Genomic DNA, 9,832 nt, shown 5'->3' on the forward strand with positions numbered 1-9,832 from the left:
CTGACAGTCATCGATGTAAACCTCGACCGCGATCGCGACCTACACCGCGCTCGTCCATGTATCTTCGGCATGTTTTTACCCTTACCGAAGATACTTTCCGTATCCTGTTTTGGCATCGACATGGCTGTAAACCGCGATGCAAGGTCGCGAGGGTGAACGGGTGACACATCCTTGGTATGTGCGATCTCATAAGAAAATGAAGGTTTGTTTTGATATCGATGTAGCGACCGCGATCGCGACCTACACCGAGCTCATCCATGGATCTTCGGCATGTTTTTACCCTTAGGAGGCTTTGTACTGAACGTTACCTTGGATGCACTGGGTAATGGAACACATCCTCTGTATTACTTTATGTGGTTAAACCACCTGATTTTAGGGGTAGCTAGAAGAGCTTTTCTCCCTATTAATGACTTGATTTTGGACTTGTGTCCTAAAAATGTGTGTTCCGGGCAGCGCTATCCGCAAATGTCCCCGGTAAATAAAGTTCGGTTACAGTTTTATTGGACCCCTTACCTGACAAAACAACTTCACTTTAGCTTTTTTAACAAATTGGCTAGGAGAACTAAGATTGTTTTATTGTGTCATTTCTTCTTTTTCAGCTTTTATTTTTCGATTTGTGCCCCAGATAATTTTTTTTAATCCATTTTTATTTAACTAAATAAAAATAATAACTTAACCGTAAATTAATAATAGTACTGAGTAGTACTTAACAAATATAATTTTATATTAATTGAATGCTAGATTCTTTAACTGCAGAGTACAACTGACAAATTATTCTGTATTATAATCACATGAAATAATACTAAATCTAAAGAGCTCTAAACTAAATTTCATGTAAAATATTTATTGTAAATATTATGTTTTTATGGGATTAATACTTAACTTGATACCTATTAATTGGTACATAATACTTAAATAATTAGACAGACGCAGGCGGCAAGAAAACAGTATCACAACCTTGTTTATTTTACTGGAAATCATTCATTTCCTCTCATAACTGCTGATACAAAACTAACAACTTGCAAGAAATTTGAGGAACATAAACAAAGCATTCTCATTAAGAGCAAAGTTGTTTGGTTGAAATATGATATCTTTGACCAATAAATTATATTACTACATGGTAAGAATTCTATACCGTGGTAAGAATTGCATATTTTTGTATATTATGTGATATGCAACACTAACAAACACAGATTAGGGTATTATGATGAATTTAAACCACATTTAAAAAATGAATTTTTCTATTTTAGTATTTTACATAAAACCAGCAGAAAAAAAAGCTCATTTTGGCGCCCCCCAAACAGGGACGCCCGCCTGCAATGCATCCCTTGCAGGCCCGTTATCGCCGGCCCTGAACAAGAGGGACCATTATTAATAATAGTGTACAATTACTAGAGTATGCAAATGACATTAATATCATAGCAAGAAGAAAAGCAGAGGACCTGGTTCAATCGTTCACGGCATTGAAAGCAGAAGTTAAAAGGATGAAGCTAACACTAATGAAACTAAGTATATGAAGGTCACAAATAATAGTCAAGTAGCAGAACCTGAAGTTCTAAAGGCTGGAACATATACTTTTGAAGGAGTAACAGAGTTCGTACATCTAGGCTCACAAATCAACCAAAGTAATACAGCAACCTCAGAGATTAACAGACGTATACAGGGTGTCCTAGAAAATAGTGCGTTCCTTTAAGGTATGGATATAATACACAATTTAGAACAAAAAGTCCTATAATATTTTTTTCTTAAGTTAACTATTTCCAAGAAAGAAATAACATTGTTCTTCATATAAGTGAATTTTTATTTTCATAAATTCAAATAACATGGCAATTTGTTGTAGAAGAACGTGTTGTGACTGTGGAAATTTAACCTAATCCAACCCCTTGTTTATTTACTATTTGAGGTGTGATTTTTGAGGTTGTTGAGGTCAGTAGGCACCTACCTGCAAAATAATTATTTTTTGCTTTAATAATGTATCATTTTTGCTATTATCTGAATTAATTAAGGTTTTATAATTACGGCTCGAAATTTTACATACTGTAAAGAATATTTTCTACGCCGGCCCTGACGGACGACTAAAAGAAATGGATGTTCTGATAAACAGCATAGATGCCCGAATATGGATAATGAAGTATTTAATGAGTCAGTCGATTATAGTATTTCGTGATAAAAAGACATGTGTACCTAGATATTAGAATAAATGTATAAAATTATGAATTTGCCTTTAAATATTTAACAAAGCAGCGGTAGGATATTATCCATGTGCTATAACAAGTTTTAAGTTATATTTATACTTATTTAATAGTGATATTTGTTTAAAAACACAATAATAGTATAATCGTATGTGAATGTTTCGAAAGTGACAAAAATAGCAATGGAATTTTTCCTGCAAGAAGTGAACTTGTGAAGTGTTGTTACGTTAAAGTGTTTTACGTGGAATTTTATCCGGAATTTGCACTAAATGCGACGTGTAAATAATATTTAAAGTACGGTGAATCACCTGTGTGTTTTTATGAGTTGTTTTTGGAACAATTTGTGCTGTTTCTTTGCCAATGATGTACATTGTACCACATATTTTTTATGACAGGATGTCTGTTGGAACTTCGAACTTGTGTCTGATGGGGTTAAGAGGATTGAACTGTATGTATTTATCAGATAGTTTATTTAATAGATATTAAAATATTTATCGTGATGTATAAGCTATTCAAAGTGTAGTTAATAGACATATTTCGCGATTTGATTTTGAAAAAGATTAAAATATTTATCGGAATATTTTTATAAGCTATTCAAAGTGTAGCTAATAGACTTATATTTCGCGATTTGATTTTGAAAAAGGTTAAAATATTTATCGGAATATATTTATAAGCTATTCAAAGTGTAGATAATAGACTTATATTTCGCGATTTGATTTCAAAATAAGTTAAAATATTTATAAGGATAGTATATAAGCTAATCAACATATAGTATTAAGCTTATATTACCTTATTTAAGTTTGAGAAACTGTTCAACGTGTAGCAACAGACTTCTCTTTTATTAACTTCACAATTTTATTATATTAATAATCTATTATATTTTTATAAGCTATTCAAAGTGTAAATAATAGACTTATATTTTGGTATTTGAATTTGAAATAGATTAAAATATCTATAGGGAGATATAAACTATTCAACGTTTAGTAATATTTATATTTCGCGATTTAAATTTAAAATAGATTAAAATATTTATAAGAATATACACTGCGTTTGGGTTTCAATTAGATATGCGCGCTTAAGGTGTGAGCACTGCCGGTTTTTCCACATTTAATAAGGTATGCATTATTGTTATAATTTATACACATGCATTTATAAATATTTAGAGTGTAGACGGTATAGTCGTAGAGTGTCAATGTCATTTTTAAAATAGCGGTGACTATGGCTTTAGTTTTTGAATATTCTTTTAAATCCTTACCTACTTGTTAATTGCGTGAATTATTTATTAATTTACATTAATAGCATTATTTTAAATTAATTATTTATTCAGTCATTACAATAATTTATATACTATGCAATAAAAACTAATAATCGAGAAAAGAGAAAAATTGATAAAGCGATTTTAATAACATACTGTTACTATCGAGTAGATGAGTTTTGAACATCTTTAACAGTTAAAAATTAATTTTAAATGTTTAGTAATAAATGTTTGAGGAATTTGAGCAGCCGATTTATTTACCCACTTGCCGGTAATTTAACAACCATAATACGTCACCTACTCATTATAGATTAGTAATTTCAGAACCTAAAGTATTATTTGTTTAAATCCGTCGATGGACGATTACGCATCGATACTATGGTGGAATAATAGACAGTGTTGCCAATTTTGGCGCTTCCTTCGAAGTGGTATATCTGATGGATTGGTGAACGCTCTGTATAAGCTGTTCAACGTGTAGTATTGAGCTTATATTGCATTATTATTTAAGCTCGAGAAGTTGTTCAACGTGTAGCAACAACCTTCTCTCAATTTAACTTCGCAATTTTATTCGAATAGCATGAGTATAAGTATATATTATTATATAAATATAGTATATAGAAAGAAAACAAAAGCAATGAGTCGAAGGAAAGGATCCAGGCTAAGTTCAAGTTCAACATCCGAATCTAGCAGTAGTAGTAACGACTATGATTACAAGATAAAACCGACAATATCATTTACATCATCAGACAAGTTCCTAGATTCCCAAGTCTAGAGAAACGGTAGCTTCATCAAGTGAAAGAGTCTCAACACTCCTCCACTACCCGAAATTTATGTTAGTAATAGTCGAGCGAATAGAGTTACTAGTCAAAAAAAAATCTCATCCAGCACCTATCACAACCCAACGATGCGGTTAATGGAACATTTGTGGAGACGAAGTGCATTCCTGATTTTTTTTGGGGATGTGATCTATTAGTGACTAGAACGAACTGCTATGATATTCCATATGCAAATCAGGTTGAGAGGATTGGCTAGAACAGGGTACAATAATTTGAGTACATACATATCACCTTACTTGAGGTAAGTGAAACTCAAATTGTAGCTAGAGGTGTTGATTGTGTTGAAGATAAAAGTATTTCTTCTGATATTGGCGTAATGACCTGTTATTTACACAATTCTTGTTTGTTTTCCAAAAATTATGTGTTATGTAATTCAAATTTATCTGAGTAAAGCTCTGAGTAAAGCTCCTTGACTTACTGAATCAATTTAGGTGCTGTTTTTCACAAAACATTAGTGAATTGGGTAAAACAGATATTCTTAAAATGCAAATCCATCTTACTGATGATCGTCCTGTCGTGTATCGTCCTTATGGTTTGTCTTACAATGAACGAAAAGTTGTACAGACTATCGTAGATGATTTACAGGCTAATGGAGTAATTCAAGAATCTAGTTCACCTTATTCAAGTCCGATTCTATTAGTCCAAAAGAAAAGTGGAGAAAATCGAATGTGTGTAGATTATCGTGCATTGAATTCGAAGACTGTTAAGGATCGATTTCCACTTCCACGTGCAGACGAGTTCTTAGAAGAATTAAAAGATTGTATGTATTTCACGACTTTAGAGCTGAAAACAGAAGCAATTGAACGATCTCCAGAACCTGTTGATGTCCACACTACACGCCAATTTTTGGGTTTGTCAAGTTACTTCAGAAAATATGTAAAGGACTTTGCCACGATTGCAAGACTTTTGACACTTCTCACGAAAAAAAAAAGATGTCAAATTTGTATGGGGTGACGAACAACGTGTAGCTTTCGAAACCCTCAAGAATAAATTGACTTCGAGGCCTATCCTTGCTGTTTACAATCAGGAGTTAGAAACCATGGCAGTAGTAAATTCATTACAACATTTTCGAATTTATCTCATCGAAATCCATTTTAAGGTGGTTACAGATTGTAATGCAGTGCGGATCACATTGACCAAAAGAGATATTATTCCCAGAATTGAAAGATGGTGGTTAACCATTCAAGAATTAACTTTCGACATTGAATACCGTCCAGGTACGAAAATGCCACATGCTCTAAGCAGAGATACTGTCGCAAAAATTCCAGAGGAGGCACTCACGGTTAAGATAAACCTTGTGAACATCGATCAAGAAGATTGGATCTTACATGCCCAATTAAAAGATGAAAAATGCAACACTATCATAGATCTGCTGTCGAAATCTCCATCAGATAAGGAAGAAAAAGATATCTATCAAAACTACTGCATTGTAAACAATCGACTATACCGAAAAACTACCGAAGGCAAAAGGTGGGTTGTTCCAAAGCAAGCCCGCAGGCAGGTTGTTTTGCATTATCATGATGGAACTGGTCACATGTTAGTAGAAATGACTATTTGGCAATATCTCAATTATACTGATTCTCAGATATGAGAAGATATGTTAAGAAATACATTGGATGTTGTCTAGAATGCTTATATAATAAGGAACCTGGCCAAAAACAAAAAGCTGGACTTTTGCATTCTATTGAGAAGGTTGCAGTACCTTTTGATACACTGCATATAGATCATCTAAGTCCATTTGTAAAGTCAAAACGAAGGAACTCTTATCTCATTGTCATCGTCGATGCTTTCACTAAGTTCTTTTTTTATGAAGGCTGTGCAGTCCACCAAAGTTACCCCGGTGATTACTTTTTTGAAAAGTGCAATTCAAAACTTTGGTGTAGCAAGAAGAATAATTAACGATGGAAGTTTTTGCTATACTTCCCAACGATTCAAGGATTATTGTACATCACTTAATATAAAACATGGTCTGAATTCCACTGCTGCTCCTAAAGAAAACGGACAAGTGGAAAGGTATAATTGTGCAATAGTAGCTTCTTTATCATCCTGCAGTGAAGACGAGATTACTTGAGATGAATTCGTTCCAAATTGGGGATTGAATTCAACGAAGAATTCAACCACAAAAAAAACGCCCTACGAAGTAATGTTGGGTTACCAACCAAGAGGTATAGCCGATGCTGTTCTGGCCAACAAAGTGTCATTACAGGAGGCAGACCGGGGCGATCTATCGAAAATATGTGCGGACGTCAAACGAATGACTGATGCAAACCTGGTCAAATAAAATCAAACATTTGACAAAGTGATTGAATTCAACGAAGAATTCAAGCGGACGTCAAACGAATGACTGATGCAAACCAGGTCAAATAAAAGCAAACATTTGACAAAGTGATTGAATTCAACGAAGAATTCAAGAGGACGTCAAACGAATGACTCCCCATTACCTGATCCTTATATCATTAAAAAGGGTTTTAGATCATGATCGTTACGTAATCGAGGATCCTCAAGGTTCCGTGAGATCTCAAAAGAAAAATGAAGGTGTGTCATCTAACGATAAGATGAAACCTTTCAATACTGACGTCAGTTCTGAATCCAAAGGGGATTTGGATCCTAACGAAACGGATCTCCAAGATAACGAGCGATCCACAGTTATTGTGATCAAAGCTAGCTGTACAAAAAAATTACGTATGTCTTGTTTTAATCTGAATTTATATCATTGGTTTATCAATTAATTTTGATTAATATTATAAAACATAAAAAAAAATTAGTCAAAACCTTTAACACAGAACTTAAGTCAAAAATAAAAATAGTTAATGAAATTATAAGTAACAATAATAAATACAATCAAACAAGAGGCTGTATATGTCCATCGCCAACATCTACATAACCTAACTTTTCTTGTTAAGTTGACGTACACTGCAAAGTTGACGTAAACTGGAAAATATATCTGAATTAAGAATAGACATGCACTGTATAGCTATCTCTGTAATTTAGAGCCACCTGTGATGGCAATAATTTTGGATCACACGTTAGCTAGCTACAAGAGTTCTAACGAAACGAACTTATAAGAGTCATAACGAAACGGATCTCGAAGATAGCTAGCAACAGAACTCTTACGAAACGAGTTCTTAAAGAGTCCTAGGCGAGTTCTAAAGAAACGAACTTATAAGGGTCCTAACGAAACGGATCTCTTAAGATGGTTGACCACAAAAGTATAAGAAACTAGCTCTTAGACCACGGCTCTTCCAACCCATGGTAAGGGGTTTGGAGAGGGCAAGTTCTAAAGAAACGAACTTATAAGAGCTCTTTTCTTACTATAGGTACCTATTGCATGTTTTGCTTAATGGAATTTACTAATGAGGCAAACTTATAAGAGTTGTTTTCTTATATTTTAGAGGCGAACTTATAAGTCTTGTACTCTTATGGTCTTATACTCATATATTACAACTCTTAGAGTTGTTGTCTTGCTATTAGTATAGCATGTTTACCTATTGCATGTTCTTTTTAATGTAATTTACTAAAGAATCGAACTTATGAGAGTTGCTTTCTTATTGCATAATTTAGAAGCGAACTTATAAGAGTTGTTTTCTTACTATGGGTGTAGCATGTTTTTTTTAAGAAATTTACTAGCTGTAGATCTTAAGCTAATATTTCAGGTCCAACTTAAGATGAACTGGATGGATGACTCCTGTTAGATTTAATGTAAAATTATTAGATAGTAGTCCCATTATTAATATGGCATGTGTCTTATTTATTTCATAGTCTTGTCTTTTAAAATTAACATGTTTTTTATGATCTAGGTAAATCAGTGGCATCGGATCCACGAGGACGTGGATAAGGGAAGCGTGGCCGACTGTAAAGAATATTTTCTACGCCGGCCCTGACGGACGACTAAAAGAAATGGATGTTCTGATAAACAGCATAGATGCCCGAATATGGATAATGAAGTATTTAATGAGTCAGTCGATTATAGTATTTCGTGATAAAAAGACATGTGTACCTAGATATTAGAATAAATGTATAAAATTATGAATTTGCCTTTAAATATTTAACAATACATTATAACTTTTAATTAAGTAAATATGGTTTAATTACTAAAATGTAAATGCACCAAGGAAAAATTATTTGTATCTATGTTTTACTGAAATCTATTGAAATATGAAATAATTTTAAACGAATTGATAAAATGTCAATTATTTACAATAAGAAACAATTTATCTGTTTACTAAACTAGTATTATTATATATATTTATTAAGCTTTTAAGGTGTGGAATACAAGGTTTTGAATACAAGGGCTTTAACTGAATTAAGTACATAGTTTACAGTGAAAATTAAATACGACAGACAACGTTTAATAATTCTAATTTAGTTTTTTACATTATGCTCGGACTATCAATAGTTTGTTTACTTCTTCTTCTTCTTCTTCTTTTTATGTAGACAAGACTCTGTTTTTCAATGTGCCTCCAGTAAGTTGTCATTCCATCTTTTTCGTGGTCTTCCCACTGATCGTCTTCTTATTGTGGAACTGTCTCTCGATGTCCTTTCTACTTAATTTTTTGCCATTCGGCTTATGTGGTCGTTCCATTCTACTCTTCTGTTTTTCACCCAGTTATTAATGTTGTCCACCTTGCATCTCCATAGTATAATCTGCACTTCTAGCCCTACCCGACAGTGTTTTACCATCGATTTTTCGCAGTGTTTTCATCTCTGCTGTTTCTAGCATTCTTTTTGTCCTTTCTGTATCACGTCGTGATTCTGCTGCGTATGTCATTATTGGTCTGATGACTATTTTGTAAATTCTGCCTTTCACTTCTTTTGCGATGTTTTTATTTCTCCATATTGTTGCATTCACGCAACCTGCGGCTCTGTTTGCTTTATTGACCCGATCTTCCACTTCTGTTTCTAGCTTTCCGTAGCTAGATAGTGTAATACCCAAATATTTAAACTCCATGACTTGTTCTATTATTTGACCCTCCAGCTCTAATCTACACCTTATTGGATCTGCTGTTAAAGCCATCCATTTAGTCTTTTTTCGGGAAATTAACATGTTAAATTCTTTAGCGGTTATATTAAATTTGTACAGCATACGTTGTAAATCATCTTCCCAGTTTTTCTCCCATTTGGTTTTGCTTGACTTACTTGTGATCTAAGATTAAATTAGATGTTTGTACTTAATTGACAATAATTTTTATAACAAATCTAATTCGTTGTTAGTAATGACATAATGCCATAATGCCATTTCCTAAGAATACTTCATAACAGAATTAGACGCAAATACGAAGAAGATCTCGAAGATACCCAATTTGGTTTTAGAAATGCTATGGGTACCAGGGAGGCACTTCTTGCGCTTAACATCCTATTGCAAAAATGCCGTGATCAAAGAAAATATGTATTTGCATGTTTTGTGGACTTCGAAAAGGCATTTGATAAAGTACAGCATGTAAAATTAATGCAAATACTGAAAAATATTGGAATAGATGACAAAGATATTCGTGTCATTAAAAATTTGTACTGGAATCAAACTGCTACGGTCAAAATTGGAGATAACTACA

The 9,832-nt window shown here is 33.3% G+C and overlaps 1 long non-coding RNA gene across 1 annotated transcript; it reads left to right on the top strand.

Annotated features, from left to right (window-relative positions):
• The first annotated feature begins 2,054 nt into the window (after nucleotides 1-2,054).
• On the top strand, nucleotides 2,055-8,313 carry LOC126889616 (uncharacterized). The gene is made up of 2 exons (XR_007700104.1): nucleotides 2,055-2,640; nucleotides 8,081-8,313. It is a non-coding gene; the product is annotated as an uncharacterized LOC126889616 (long non-coding RNA).
• Nucleotides 8,314-9,832: the final 1,519 nt, after the last annotated feature.

The sequence above is a fragment of the Diabrotica virgifera genome, chromosome 8 (genome assembly GCF_917563875.1).
Source record: "Diabrotica virgifera virgifera chromosome 8, PGI_DIABVI_V3a".
Classification (NCBI taxonomy): domain Eukaryota; kingdom Metazoa; phylum Arthropoda; class Insecta; order Coleoptera; family Chrysomelidae; genus Diabrotica; species Diabrotica virgifera.